Genomic DNA, 15091 nt, shown 5'->3' on the forward strand with positions numbered 1-15091 from the left:
ACTGATTGCACAGCTGTACATCCTAAAGTTGAAGCAAGCAAAAACTAAAATACAGAGATAAACTACAATACAAATTCAGGTGAATATACTTTGCCTGGATATAGGACTGGACCTATGTTAAAAGGACATGTCTTAATTTTGTAGGGTATGCAAGCTGCTCAAGACAGTACATATTATGCTTAAAGAAGGAACATAAGGAAGGTTCTGAAAGATTGTGTATTTAACAACTTAAGTTACTTACAAAAGGTATACCCTAAACTCCAAACCCTCTGCAATAATAAATGGTTTCAAGACTCTACCACTGCATTTGCTGTATGTTTTTTGTTAATAATGAAAGTCCTCTTATGTAGCCATTGTAGTACCGGCAAAACCAGTCAGGTTTGGCATTCCTAACCTTCCCTAACTGATCTCACTCATACTTACCAGATTATGATGAGTGCCTTTATTACTCTTACATATATGCTTTTAAGATGTGTATTCTTAAACTGCTAGAAATGGATCACCATGCCATTTGTTAATGGACTTAAGCCATCTTTGATTACATGTCATTGAATGGGCTGTATTGATATGTCTGGACTTTGGACATATTATATGATGGATGAAACTTTATGTTGGCAGATGCTGCTTTAAAAACTATATTGGAAGTTCAACTTGAAGGACTTTACTACATTTTGCATACAAAACAGCATGCCTGCCATGTCTCTTTTGAAATGCTAATTATATGAAGCATGTTATGATGGACACTGCACTTTGGATGCATTGCACACTGATGCATTACAATCTGGATATATCACAAATAATGTTATAAATTCAGTTGGCAGTGGCTGGTTTGAATTGTGCTTGGAGGTCTTCAATCAATTTAATATATATAAAAACAGTAGTCTGCCGTGTTCCTCCTACTGATGTTGATCATATAGAATATGGATCAAGGCTTGGGAGTGTATGGGGAGCACATCAGTGGACTGTTTGTTTTATAAACACTCACCAGGAATAGCTGTCCACAGTTCTTGATACTTTTGCTATTGATATGTATATCATACAGAAACATCCGATCAAGAATTTGCACAGTCTTTTTTATATGGTGAAAATGTTACACTGGGAAACTCTATTTTACAACATTTTGAAGGAAGATTGATATGTAACAAGTTATTCTATTTCATCTGTTTATAATGGATGTCCTAGGGTTTTGGGCTAAACTGTAAACAGACAGAAACCCTAGGGATATTAGGGGGGATTTACTAAAACTGGAAAGTGCAATATCTTATGCAGCTCTGCATACAAATCAATCAGCTTCCAGTTTTTTTTTGTTAAATCTTAATGGAACAAGCTGAAGGTAGAAGCTGGCTACCATGCACAGCTGCACCAGGTTTTGCACTGTCTAATTTTAATAAATCAACCTGATTGTGTTGTTGGGCCAGTTTCATTATAAGAGATCAAAGAGCATAAACAAGACAGCTATTTGAACATTAGGATATACAGTTTTCTTTTGACTTATTTAGAAGCCCATTTATGGAAACATGTAGCACCTTATAGTGTTGAAACAGGAATGTATCAGGAATTAGCCCTTTTTTACATATGTATCTGGACATATATTAGTGATACAAATAATTGAACTTATGGGAGCTGCTTAGGAGGGAGGTTTTGTTCTTCTTTTAAGATATTTTGGCTAAGTTTTTATAATTTTTTATGTGATGATGTCATAAGTAATTTCTCTCCTTTTTTTGAATAATAGTGTTTTTGAGTTCAAGAGAGTGGTTGACTGCATCCAAATCTGGTTTTCCAATGCTTTTTTCTTTTTCTGCTTTGCTAATAAAAGTAAAGTTTCATCATGGGCGGCACAGTGGCTTAGTGGTTAGCACGTCTGCCTTGCGGTAAATGGGTCATGGGTTCAATTCCCGACCATGGCACCTTTTGCATGTTCTCCCTGTGCTTGCGTGGGTTTCCTCTGGGTACTCCGGTTTCCTCCCACACGCCAAAGACATGCTGGTAGGTTAATTGGCTCCTGTCTAAATTGACCCTAATATGTGTATGTATGAATGTGAATTAGGGACTTTAGATTGTACACCCCTTGAGGGATAGGGATTGATGTGAATGTACAATATATACAGTATGTAAAAGCGCTGTGTAAATTGACAGTGCTATATAAGTACCTGAAATAAATAAATCACAACTATCTTCATTTTAGAAGGGCCACAGCATTTAACACTGTAACCCACGAGACTGACAGGCCCCTCGCAATGCATTAATACAAACTGCAGATCAGCTAAGGGTTTTTCTATGATACTTGTAGGACATTTTCTGCCACCTTTTGTTGTATGTTGCAGGTCAGGAGGCTATTGCTAAGCAGAGGTCCTAAGGGCTCGTTCATACCATGGTGCAGAGACGTCAGTTTTTCTGCACGCATTCTGCAAGGGCACAAGGAAATCAATTGTTCTCTATGTGCCCTATTCACACCACAACACTAGTATCACGTGCAGATTTTTTCTGCTCAGGAATCTGCAACACGTATAAAACTCATTGAAGCATGCATTAAAACTGATGTAAACTGATGTCTCTGCAAGTGAAATCTGTCAGTCAGTTTCCATCAGTTTTCCTGCTGTGAACAAGGCCCTAAAGGAGAACTACTTTATCCAAGGAAGGAAGAAAAAGACTTGCTTACCTGCCATTGGACTGAATGTTGCCAGGATAACTGGACACTCAGTGGTTTGATAACATGGATGTTATGATTCCTTCCTTAGCTTGCTTAGCATGGAGCACTGGAGTTGGCCAGTTGCCTGCCCACCCTTACCACCCTTACCTATTGTAGGAACTCTTTGTTAGAAATAATGTCTACCAGAAGGGGTGTGTACACAGTGTTCTATGAACTTCATGTTTAAACGTCATTGGGGGATCAAACCATATGGCTTATATTTTTGAAGGGTATAAAATGGTATGGTAATTAAAATTTACAAGCAACAATTATATCATATCTGTGGTTACCTTAGTCTTTGAAATGAGTAATTCTCACATGTTTGAAAATAAGTTCCCTGCTTGTTGTTAAAGTACTTTTGAACTTTTAGAAGAACAGTGCTGCCACTGGAAAACTAATGCTCAGTGAATGTGAGCTGTCCAGCACCATCAGCAAGCACAACTAGTGAACCTTCTTACTTGTGCTCTGGAGTGCAGGTCAAACCATACGTACAAATAGCTTGCAGTGCACATTCATTTGCCTTTAGCATGTTTATATTATATTATTACGATTATATCTCAATAGTTTGATGTATGCAATCTTAATCTTTAAAAGAACTTATGGATGTGAGATGACTGTTGTCCCATTTCACCTTAATCAGTAGCAATTATTATTACTGTGGTTACCCAATATCAATTAACAGTTCTCAGAGAGGTGACTGGACAAGCTGATTTTTTTTTGCCCAACCTGTATTTATTGTGGGGTTGTCTGCCTGCTCCATTTCTGCCTGAATATCATATTTAGACAATCCGGGTATACACATTTAGTAAACCAAAATTAGAAAATATCCGTTAGGTAGGGTAATATCTGTTCACACAACCTTACATATACTGTAGCTATCTTTACTTCAATATACTGTATCTTCCACTCTGTGGTGAGTGGTTGAGATCATTAGAACATGTACATCGGCATAGTGTTTCAGGTGGGGTGTTTGCCTATTCTGGAGAGGAAAGTGACCTATCCTTTCAATCTATTGCTTAACTGAGCATATGACTGCATAAGATAAGCATACTGTAGTGATGTGCAGAATCAGGGTAGTATGTCTGTGAGCATGAAGTCAAGGTTTGAGAGATAATGGAATGGGCAATCAACCAGCAGCACATGGCACTGATGTGATGATCCAGTCAAACTAGTACAAGAAGATTATCGTGTCAATCATACATCTGTAGTGAAGAAACTTCATACACATTGCTTTTATTGCAGTTAGGGTAACTTATTTGAAATGCAACATACAAGAATCCAGTTGTCTGGTCACTAAAAGACTTAAAAAGGTATATATTCTTATTTTAGCATTGGTTGTATGCAACTGTCTTATAATGTTATTTATTTGATATGGAAACATACTTTAAATTACATTTTAAATAAGCTTTAAATTAAAAACAAGATTAAAACATACCCAGAAAATCCTTTTTATCCCCTGTAAGTATCCAAAAAACTGCAGTCGTAACATTGCTCCTTTTCTTATATATTTCATTTCTTAGACCATGTGACCTGATTAAAGGGTCTGCAAAGTTTTCACAGAAGTGTCAGCTGGTAAGAGGGTCAGGTAGGGTGCTCTATGGGGTTTATTTACTAAAGCTGGAGAGTCCAAAATCAGACTCCCTTCCGCATAGAAACCAATCAGCTTCCAGGTTCCATTGCCAAAGCTTCATTGAACAAGCTGAGGTTAGAAGCTGATTGGTTTCTATGCAGAAGGGAGTCTGATTTTGGACACTCCAGCTTTAGTAAATAAACCCCTATGTGTCTGTCATTTGACTTAGACTCACTCTGCCACTCTACTCCCAAGAGCCCTTATCCAAGAGTATATTAGTGGGTTGGCACTTGGGAGTTTCCTGAGAAAGTCTATGTGGGATCATGGGTGACTTGTAGGCAGCTGTATGAGAAATAGATAGAGAAGCTGAAAACAGAGTGGGCCAGCGCTATATTTATGCCAGCTATTACAGCTTTCAGGAGCAGGACAGACTGATGTCTTTCCTGTCCTCGCAGTGGCTACAGTGCAAGTCTAAGGGCTCATGCAGATGTGCGGCCAGATGGGGGGCATAAAGACAAATGCCAACTGCCCACCTAAACAAGGGCATGCAAGTGCTCAGGGTTGTACATAATGCAAGACCAGGATGCTTTGCGGGGCAAACATTAAACTGCATGTTGCATTCGGTTAGAGATACGTCTGCTGAACTCGACATTTTAAATGTATTAGGCAATGCCACAACTGCCCTGCAACCTTGTGCATATAACCAACAGCTAAATGGACATCTAACACAATATAAAGTATACTATGGACTGCCAGCAGTAAAAAAAAAAAAAAAAAAATTACAGGTTTTGATGCATTGGGGTTGATTAATATAAGGACATAAAGAGGGATTACTTCATGATGCCAAAATTTGCAAAGGATAAGGATGTCCTGTACAGAACTGGATTATATTTAAATTATTATATAACATTTTTTTTTTTTTGGATATTATTTAGCCACTTAGTGGATGGTTTTGTATTTAGTTATAATTTGTCTGCTCACACACCAGAATATTTTATGAATCAAAGCTTGCTTAGTGTAATACTAAATACATGCTATACTGTTTTATATAAATAAATAAATAAATATATATATATATATATATATATATATATACAGTATGTATGGCATTTAACTGTATGGGTTTTTTCAACCTATTGTTTTTCTGAAGCTGTACATATGAATAATAACCTGTTTATTTTATCAATTTATTACTTATTCTGCTTATTACTTTACTCCACATGGAACCAGTGGAATTTGCAAGGTAGTCATTATTGGGTGAACTATGGTATCCATTTAAACTGAAGATGACCTATGTAGTGGTGAATGCTCAATTTAATAAAACAAGGATGTGCTTCCATCTTTTTGCCTGGAGATTGGCTTTACAGTGAGAAAATCAGGTTTTTAGCAGACAGGAATAAGCACTATGGTGACATTTTCATATTTTTTGTGTCTTGAAATTCTGAATGACACTGTGCTCACATTCTGTATAATGGAAAAGCCAATGTCCTTTAGAGCATCTGATGAGTTTTGTGTCAATAATTTAATTCCTCTATTTCTTTTTTTATTCAACAGAAATGCATTATTCTTGTAACTTAATGAACTGGAAGCCTTAAACAATGCTATATTCCTACTGTAAACTATTAATCTCCCCATCTCCTATGTAATGATGATAAACAAAGGCTAACCTGGTTAACAACAATGGCTTCTTTCATAGATACTGCAGACAGGTGGGCATAGTCACCCAGGAAGTGTATTATTCACAGGATTATGAGGAAAGAAAAAAATCAGAGAAAACTAATGCCGTCATCTCATCTAAGGACTGGTAAACTGCAATATATTATATATATGTTTTTAGTTTTAGATCTGATTTTTACTGCTGTAACTAAAAACATCCATCCATCCATCTTATTACATAGAGGAACCCCATAGGTATACAAGGGTTTATATTTAAATTGGAAACCTCTTTAAATAAAATGTATTTGACACTATTGAAAACACTAACAAATTAGAAAGTAATTAGTTAGGATTTTAAATCTAGGTCACTAATATTATTGGACATAACTTTGTATGTGCAAACAAATTAATTGCTTACAGAATTAACCGCACACCCACAATGCATGTTGGTGCACAAACTTCCTCAAGCATATGCAGAATTTACTAATAAGTGCTGTTTGATATGGATTGTGAACTCAAATATCTGATTTTACACCAGTCATACTGGGGTTTATTTACTAGAGCTGGAGAGTCCAAAATCAGACTCCCTTCTGCATAGAAACCAATCAGCTTCTAACCTCAGCTTGTTCAATGAAGCTTTGGCAATGAAACCTGGAAGCTGATTGGTTTCTATGCAGAAGTGAGTCTGATTTTGGACTCTCCAGCTTTAGTAAATAAACCCCACTGTGTCTAATAGAAAATGTAATTATTATTTATTCATTTATTTACTGTTGACATTTTTAAATTAGCATACCATTAAGGAGTAAAACTATACCAATGGCACATGGCTATCATTAAAGAAGACTATAAGAAACCTTAAAAATCTCAGTAAACTGCATACTGATGGACATTGTACTGTGCATGCATGTGTGCAAATGCACTAACCAGAGTATGAGATACTATTCGCTAGTGCTTGGGATAAGGAGTCCAATAATGAATGTATGTACATATGTTGCCTTTTTCCTACAACATAAGAAAAAGGGTTTTTGTTTTTTTTTTTCACTTTTCATTTCATTCGGTGATTGTGCATTTTATTGCTTGGTAATCTGGTCACATTAGATTAATATGAATTGCATGTAAAGGCAACGTTTTTAACAGGGGCGGACAGACAACTCATGGGGCTCCCGGGCAATAGGGGATTATGGGCCCCCTGTGTCCTCGCCCACACTCAAACCACACCAAAATAAACCTATGAAAGATACCAGGGGTATCTCATGGGGCCCCCTACTGACCCCGGGCCCTCGGGCAGTACCCGAGTTTCCAAATGGTCAGTCCGCCCCTAGTTTTTAACTATGCATGCAGTGGGGAGGGGTTAAATGGTAGAAGAGTTAGTTAGTCAAGTTTTTGTCAATGTTTTGTTTCTGTTTTGTTCCCAATGGGAAAAGTCACTGGGAAGTGAAGAAAAATCCAGAATTTTAGAAATGCCACTAGAGCAAGATGTGTGGGGCACCTGTTCCAGTGACAGCTGTTTAAAGGAGACTTCCCCTTACATAGGGGAGATTTCCCCTCACTTCATTTTATGTTTCTGAAACAAGAAGTGAGGCGAACTCTTCCTAATGGGTCATAGATAGCATAAACTAACCTGATATGAAGTTCAATCCTTCTTTACTCCAAAACTAATTTAAAAACATTTTGACTATACAAACACTTTACATTTGAATTAATTTTTAGGCTTCATTCACATTGGTGCATCTCCAAAGTCACACAAGACTTTGATTCCACTTTTGGTGTGACTTTGATCCAATTTACATACTCTGGACCAAAGCCCGATCAAAAACCACCTCAAGGTAGTGCAGCCTTCTGGGACACATCACACAAGTCTTAGAAGACTGTGGGACCATTCACAAAGTGCAGCCAAGCTCGCACATGTACAGTAAGAAGCCTTGTGGCCTGGACCTGAAGTCCATTGAAGAACTGTCTCGGGTGAGGTCAGTGCTGGATCCCTGCACAAGTGAGAGTCCTTATATTAAAATAGTGTCCTTATATACAAAATCAGCAGCTACAATATTTATAGTACTGATGTTTAGGTATTATGGGGGAGACTGAAGCTCCTTTTTAAGGCTACTTTCACACTGATCCACTTCAAAAACACAGCAAAAATTAATAGACGTTTACTGCTCTTTTGCCGCACTTTCTGAGCATTTTTAAAGAACACTTGACTTAAAAACTGCACCAAAAATGCTTCTCAGAGGCGTTTTTGAGGTGCTTTTCAGGCATTTTTCAGGCACTTTTTAGATGTTTTTCAGGCATTTTCCATTGATTTCAATGGGAAGAGGTGTTTTGGGGGCATTGTTTTTAACCCCCCAAACATACCCCAAAGATGCTGCAAGCAGGAGTTTTTACACCACACTGTAAGCACAATGCATCAGTGTGAAAACATACATAGATATACATTCACATACAAAGAAAAGCGTTTTCTTGAGCTTTTCAGGCGCTTTTTTTAACATGAAAACGCTTTAAAAACTCCTCAGTGTGAAACTAATGTGTAATTCTGTGTTCATATAGGGAATTAAGGCACAAAAGAGCATCAGCTTCATGTTTGATGGGCACCACAAACTAGGACCACACTGTACAAGGGAGTAGTTTTTATTTCATTTATTTTCTAATTCATGCAAATTTGGATATAAACATATACAATGCTGAGGGTGGGTATGATTATACACAATTTCTGCTTTTTATAAGTCTTCCATATGTACCTGACAGAAGACTCCATAAACAGTAGTTTTTTTTCCAAATAAATAATATTTTGTTTGCACATTAGGGTTGGGTAAGATGTCTGTTTAGCAATTAACAGTACTTAATAAATTTCTTCTGTAAGACTCAAACACAGGTCAGAACGTTCCTATTTACATCAATGGTGTAGTGTGGTTGACAGTTCTGGAGCTGCCTTTGACACAGCAGGTCCTACTGGCTGTCCATTTGCATTGTAGGCAAGACAAATCAAATGGAGCCTAATGCTTCATTTTGTGTGCATTTGCAATGCTATGTTTAGATACAAAAGGCAGCATTTGATAGCAATGCCCATTTACAATAGCCCACAAGAAAAGAAAACCTGTGTCTAGACAGCAACAGAGAAAGCTTCTGCTGTGGCTTTCTTTCACCCCATTCATCTAGTTTTTACATTTATGAATATACCCTGTTCTCCCCGATCCCATTTCTACACTCTGCAGAAATTTGGTGGGTGCCTGCATCATTCTCACATTCTGGTTGATGCCACAGGCAGACCACCAGTCAGAGATGCTTTCTTACCCAAGACCTCTACAGACTAGACTTATGAGAGTAAAGAGCAATGCACCATGAGGCAACTGCTCTGGCTGTTGGAGGATCTTAAGCTTGTGGTGATCTATTGACTAAACTTCAACAGAAAATATGATATTTACAAGGGAACACAGTGCTAATTAATGAGGCTATAAAGGCACAGAAGTACAGGTTTTATTGATGATTGCAGCATACTATTAGAGTGCCTAACATGACCAAGCCATAGGTGCAGTTTGGGGAATATGTATCATCATATATGGATTTAAGGTCTACAATTTGATAAAATATTTATTTCTCTAAAGTCCTTTCATAAAAAGATTGTATAGCACTGATAATATAGTTGAAAACATATTAAACCATAAATTAACTATTTTATTTGACATTCATATTCATTCATTTAAAAGATTCAGTTGTTATTCACATAGTATTTTTCTCCCTCCTGTTCTCAGAGCTTGTGTATACACATTTTGCATATATACTTTTCATTTTCAGGATATGTAATTATCCTTCCTGCTAAGACAGGAATCCACTTTAACCTCACTGAGGACCTGCTCAGCAAATGACCTATGGTGGAACAGAAAAGCCTTCTGCCTAATTCACCCAGTATTGCTACTCCCTAGGCTGAACATGTACACATTTTTATAATGGACATTAAGAAGGAATAACATTTGTATTTTCCATTAGACCAATCATCCGTGACTCACCACAATGAACTTTCCTCATGCTATCACATATGTTGTTTCTGAGCCATCTTTGTGGGTGGCTATGCATTTGGTGTATGATGAAAAACCTATTTTTTTTAAAACATAAGATATAGAGGACGATGACCATGGTAAAGCATAACGTACATGTCCATCAGAAAAGATTGTGCTCTGTATCTACTGTCTTAACCCATACATGTACAGCCACCTGTACACACATTGTGAAGCTTCTGTTTTTTTTAGGTACATTGGTTTTCAATTTATAGCTTGTAATTTAATTTCTGTATATCTGTAATTTTTAAATAAAATGGGTCACATCCATTGGAACTGTACAAAGGATTGGGAATACACAAACAGCACAATAAAGTTTTAATGCACTTCAGCATTTAAAGCTTAACTCCAGGAATGATCTCTATTGAATAGTTACATTGGACCAGCCTGGCGCAATGCTATTATGCATATCTCATACCTGATGGGTTGTTGGAGAAGCTGCTAATCAATGTAGTAGTAGTTGTTGTCTTCTCCTATGCACACTGACTACAGGGTTACTCGTTCGGCACTTCTGACATTTATATAATGTCTTGTTTTTTCAGTGACTACAAGGCATTTTCTGATTGGACGGGGTGGAGAAAAGGGTCATTTACGTTACAATATCCACCTCATCCAATCAGAGAACACCTGTTGTTCATAATAAAAAATAAAATACAAGGCATTCTATGAATGGTGACAATGCTGATCATGTGACAAGCTTTTATCAGTGTGCAGAAGGGGAGTTGCTTGCACAGAACCCAGGAAATCACGGCTATCACAGTAGTAGCGTTGACTACTACAGTGATTGTCAGCTTCCCCAGCGGCCCATCAGGTGCCAAGCTGAACCAATGTAACAATGCAATGAAGATCATTCCTGGAGTTCAGTTTTAATACAGCAAGTGGGCAGCAAATATAAATGCCAATTAATAGTATCTCTGAAAAATTTTGTTCAAATTTCTGTTTGCTTACACTGTCCACATTTTTGTAGTTTATTTATGCCAGTCTTGTGACAAAGCTTTCTTGCTAGAAACCTTAACCAAGTTGTTGACCTCAATTTTTTACACTAAATCCCCACAGTTAAGCCTGGCCTCCAGCAAAGATGAGCCTGGGTGTCTTCCAAACTCATCTTTAACCTGAACTTTGAACTCCCACTTTTTTGCACTCCAATGAGTTGTGGGTTTGGTCATTCCCCACCTTGCAGCTCACATGAGCTGTTGTCTGTGTCACTGCTAGGTAGATTTTCCATGCCACTGATCTTGATAACCAGTATAGAAAGTGAAATATCTAATGTTTTACATAAATAGGTGAGGGGATATCACCTTGCTTTGGAGAGATCTTCTCCTACTTTCCAGCATAGACTTTCTGTCACTTTTATAAAGAGGTCCTCCCATACCATGAAACATCATTGGGTTTATTTACTAAAGCTGGAGAGTGCAAAATCAGACTCCCTTGTGCATAAAATCAAATCAGCTTCTAACCTCAGCTTGTTCAATTAAGTTTTGGCAATACAATCTGGAAGCTGATTGGTTTCTTTACAGAAGTGAGCCTGATTTTGCACTCTCCAGATTTAGTAAATAAACCCCAAAGTCTGACAAGTAATATCTACACTATTTGCTGAATAACTGCTGTTGTGCTAGCATCTATGTTCATCTTGTTGTCCTTCACTCCCAACAACTGGGTTGAATGGTCACAGGCATCATTCAGTCCATAAGAGGACTTGCGGTAGGCAACAAAGTGGAGTGTCTACCAAGGACAGCGCTAGAGATGTGAGTATTGGGAAATTATTTTTATATTTTATTAAATCTAGATTTGGCTTTATAATTGCTCCAAGTGGAATTTAGATAATCTGAACTTGCATACATACAAAAACCTATTTTATGACTTGCATATTTAATTTATTTGTTAAAGTTAAAATTGCAAATTATCTACAATATTATACCTATCCAGATGAGCAAAATGTAAGTTTGTTTATACTATGCTTTCAAATGTAATTACTCTATCCCTTGATATAGTGATAACATTTTCTGTTGGACAGAGAACATACAAAGAACTAAAGACATCCCTTTCTAAAGAAACTTGCAGTCGTATGTTCCCAAAACACCCATAAAGAAACATTCACACTAGGGCCAGTTAGATGGCATCCAATGAACATGTAAATATATTTTTGGAATTCTAGAAAGACCAACCAATACATTATGTTGATTTATGTTTTATAAATAGTTGTTTTGAATAAGCTTTAATCAGCATGCAAAGAACATAGAAACTCTAGGAAATAGACCCAGGATCCCAATCCAGTAAGGCAACAAAGGAAACCACTAACCCACTTTCTAGCAAGGTACACACACTGAACTGAAAGACTAATTGAGATTAGAAATTAACTGCCTTTTTAAAACGACAATAGACTAAAAAAACACTACCCGATAGTTGTGGATGGAGAGGTTTTTTTTGGGAGTTCAGTAAGGAGCAAAATAATACTTCTCTTGCTGCTTCCTGCCAAGTTAAAAGCTCCGTGAAGAGCACGTCTGCCACCTGCCAATCTGCACTGTCTGTGCAAAGTGGGTAACTGAAGAAGCTTTCAAATTAATCTTTGAATAGAGACAACAGGCAGGTGGTGGAATTGATAAGTGCAGTCAAATACTGTGCTAGTGACCAAAGGACCATCCTTAATATATAACTATTAACATCAAAACTATTTTGAATCAAAATATTAGGTGGTGGTCTTCCTTAAACAACTTGTCTCTTAAGAATATGTTAAACACTAATTGAATGTTTAATAAACTTATAATGGACAGGAATGTGTAGAATCAGAATTAGGCTACATTCACATTTAAGCAGTTCCCAGCAGTATAATGCAGTCAGCTATCACAAGGAAAGCACAGCAAACACAGAACTGTCATACAAATTAGTTAAGCCCATTCATTTCCATGCACTACAATGCAATGTGTTCAGAAAACGCAGCCTGCATGGATTTGAGTACACCAGTGTGGGTTTTGGGGGATAACAGAACTAAATAATAAATTACTAAAACATATGTTGCTGCATTTCCTTGCACTTATTTTACATCTTACCAAAAAAGATTTTAAATACATTTTGCCTGCTGGTGATAGAATATAATTTTTTTTTGCCTTTTATACCATATGAACCGTAAGAAAATTCTTTATTTTTTAAAGGCAAGAAATGCAGGAAATTGCAGCAAATTGCTATTTACAAATGTGCAATAACACACAAAAATGCATGTTAGAATACTTAACTAAACAGCATGCATTTTTACATGACAACTTATGTAGCTAGTTTGAGTGTCCATGCCAATGGAGATTCTTCTAGGAACTGGCTAACCTCATTTTCCTAATTCCCAACTAGCTGCAGGTTCTGAATTAAAAAAAAAAAAATAAAAAAAAAAATAAAAAAAAAAAAATATATATATACTGTATATACATATATATATATATATATATATATCATAAAAAGCATTTAATGCAATCCCAGCTTAAAATTTTAGTTTTTGAACATACAGTAACTTATTTAGAATTCCAGTATTTTAGTAGTTGTTCCTGTTAAATATCATATTTAGTATCAGGGGCGGACTGACCATTTGGAAACCCGGGCACTGCCCGAGGGCCCGGGGTCAGTAGGGGGCCCTATGAGATGCCCCTGGTATCTTTTTCATAGGCTTTTTTGCATTTGGGCAAGGACACAGGGGCCCCATGATCCCCTATTGCCCGGGGGCCCCATGAGTTGTCAGTCCGCCCCTGTTTAGTATGCAATTTTCTCTACAAAGGTAAACTACCAGTTAATCCAAAGCTACAGTTTTTGTATTCCTATGTATGTTATGGTGTCAGAAAGATTGTTATGTCATCTTGTTAACAAGTCAGTACAGTAATCAACATACACAAACAATACAATTTATAAATTCTGTGTTGGTGGTTTGTTGGCCATTTTAACTCAGAATGTGTAGTAGTAGAAATAAATTACAATTGGAAGGCTTCTCAGAAAGAATTACATTTCTTTTTGTGTGTGCATGAAGCTTCTGCTTTGTAATATACAATGTGCATTCTCTCCACTTCATTGACTGCAGCTATACCTAATGGACATTCTACATATTAAACATGTAGATTCATACATTGTTTGGACCCCTCTTGTGTCTCAACCATCAGTCAGAAAGATGGTCTTTTTAAGGCACAAACATTTGAAAGTCAATCTTTACTCTCTCATTGGACTCCAGCCTATTCTTTTGTTTGGTGAAAGTTTTTCTTTTAACAAGTCAAATGACAATCATATTGTAGCTGATGTATGGAAAGCATCTTCTGGGAAAAATGTCTGAAATTGTGTGTTAGCAGAGGAAATTAGTATCTTGCTGTACTTAACATAGACACAAAATATTTTAAATTACAACTGGAGTTATAATAATTCCCTGCATGCTATAGATTTATTTATCTTTTTTGGAGTGTTTTGTGCTGTTCTGAGTCAGACATCCTGCCATATAACCTGCAGTATTAAAAAGTGCTTATCATTGAATTTCAAATATTTATTAAAGTGGACCTAAATTCTAAAATTAACATACTGCAAGCAGACAGAAAAGATACATGTGTTGTCTACTTTGCAATAAAATGAACATATCTACCTGCTTATTAAAAAGGCTTCTTTAAAATGTACATTGACCTGTGCATGCACGGCATAGTGCCTGTGTTCTGGGGTGACTGAACACCTGTGCATGGGCAGCCAAGTTTACATTCTGACATATTGCCTGTGTTCCAGGGGGACTGAACTTCTGTGCATGTGCAGCTCAGTTTACATTCTGGCATAGTGCCTGTGTTCTGGGTTGACTGAACTCCTGTGCATGGGCATCCCTGCTTACATTCCGGCACAGTGCCTGTGTTCCTGGGTGACTGAACTCCTGTGCATGCGCAGCTCAGTTTAAATTCCAGCATACTGCCTGTGTTCCTGGGTGACTGAACTCCTGTGCATGCGCAGCTCAGTTTAAATTCCAGCATACTGCCTGTGTTCCTGGGTGACTGAACTCCTGTGCATGCGCAGCTCAGTTTACATTCTGGCATAGAGCCTCTGTTCTGGGTTGACTGAACTCCTGTGCATGGGCAGCTCCACTTTCATTCCGGCACAGTGTCTGTGTTCCAGGGTAACTGAATTGTG

The sequence above is a fragment of the Staurois parvus genome, unplaced genomic scaffold (assembly GCF_062004578.1).
Source record: "Staurois parvus isolate SC_StPar_1 unplaced genomic scaffold, SC_StPar_1.0 ptg000454l, whole genome shotgun sequence".
Taxonomy (NCBI): Eukaryota; Metazoa; Chordata; class Amphibia; order Anura; family Ranidae; genus Staurois; species Staurois parvus.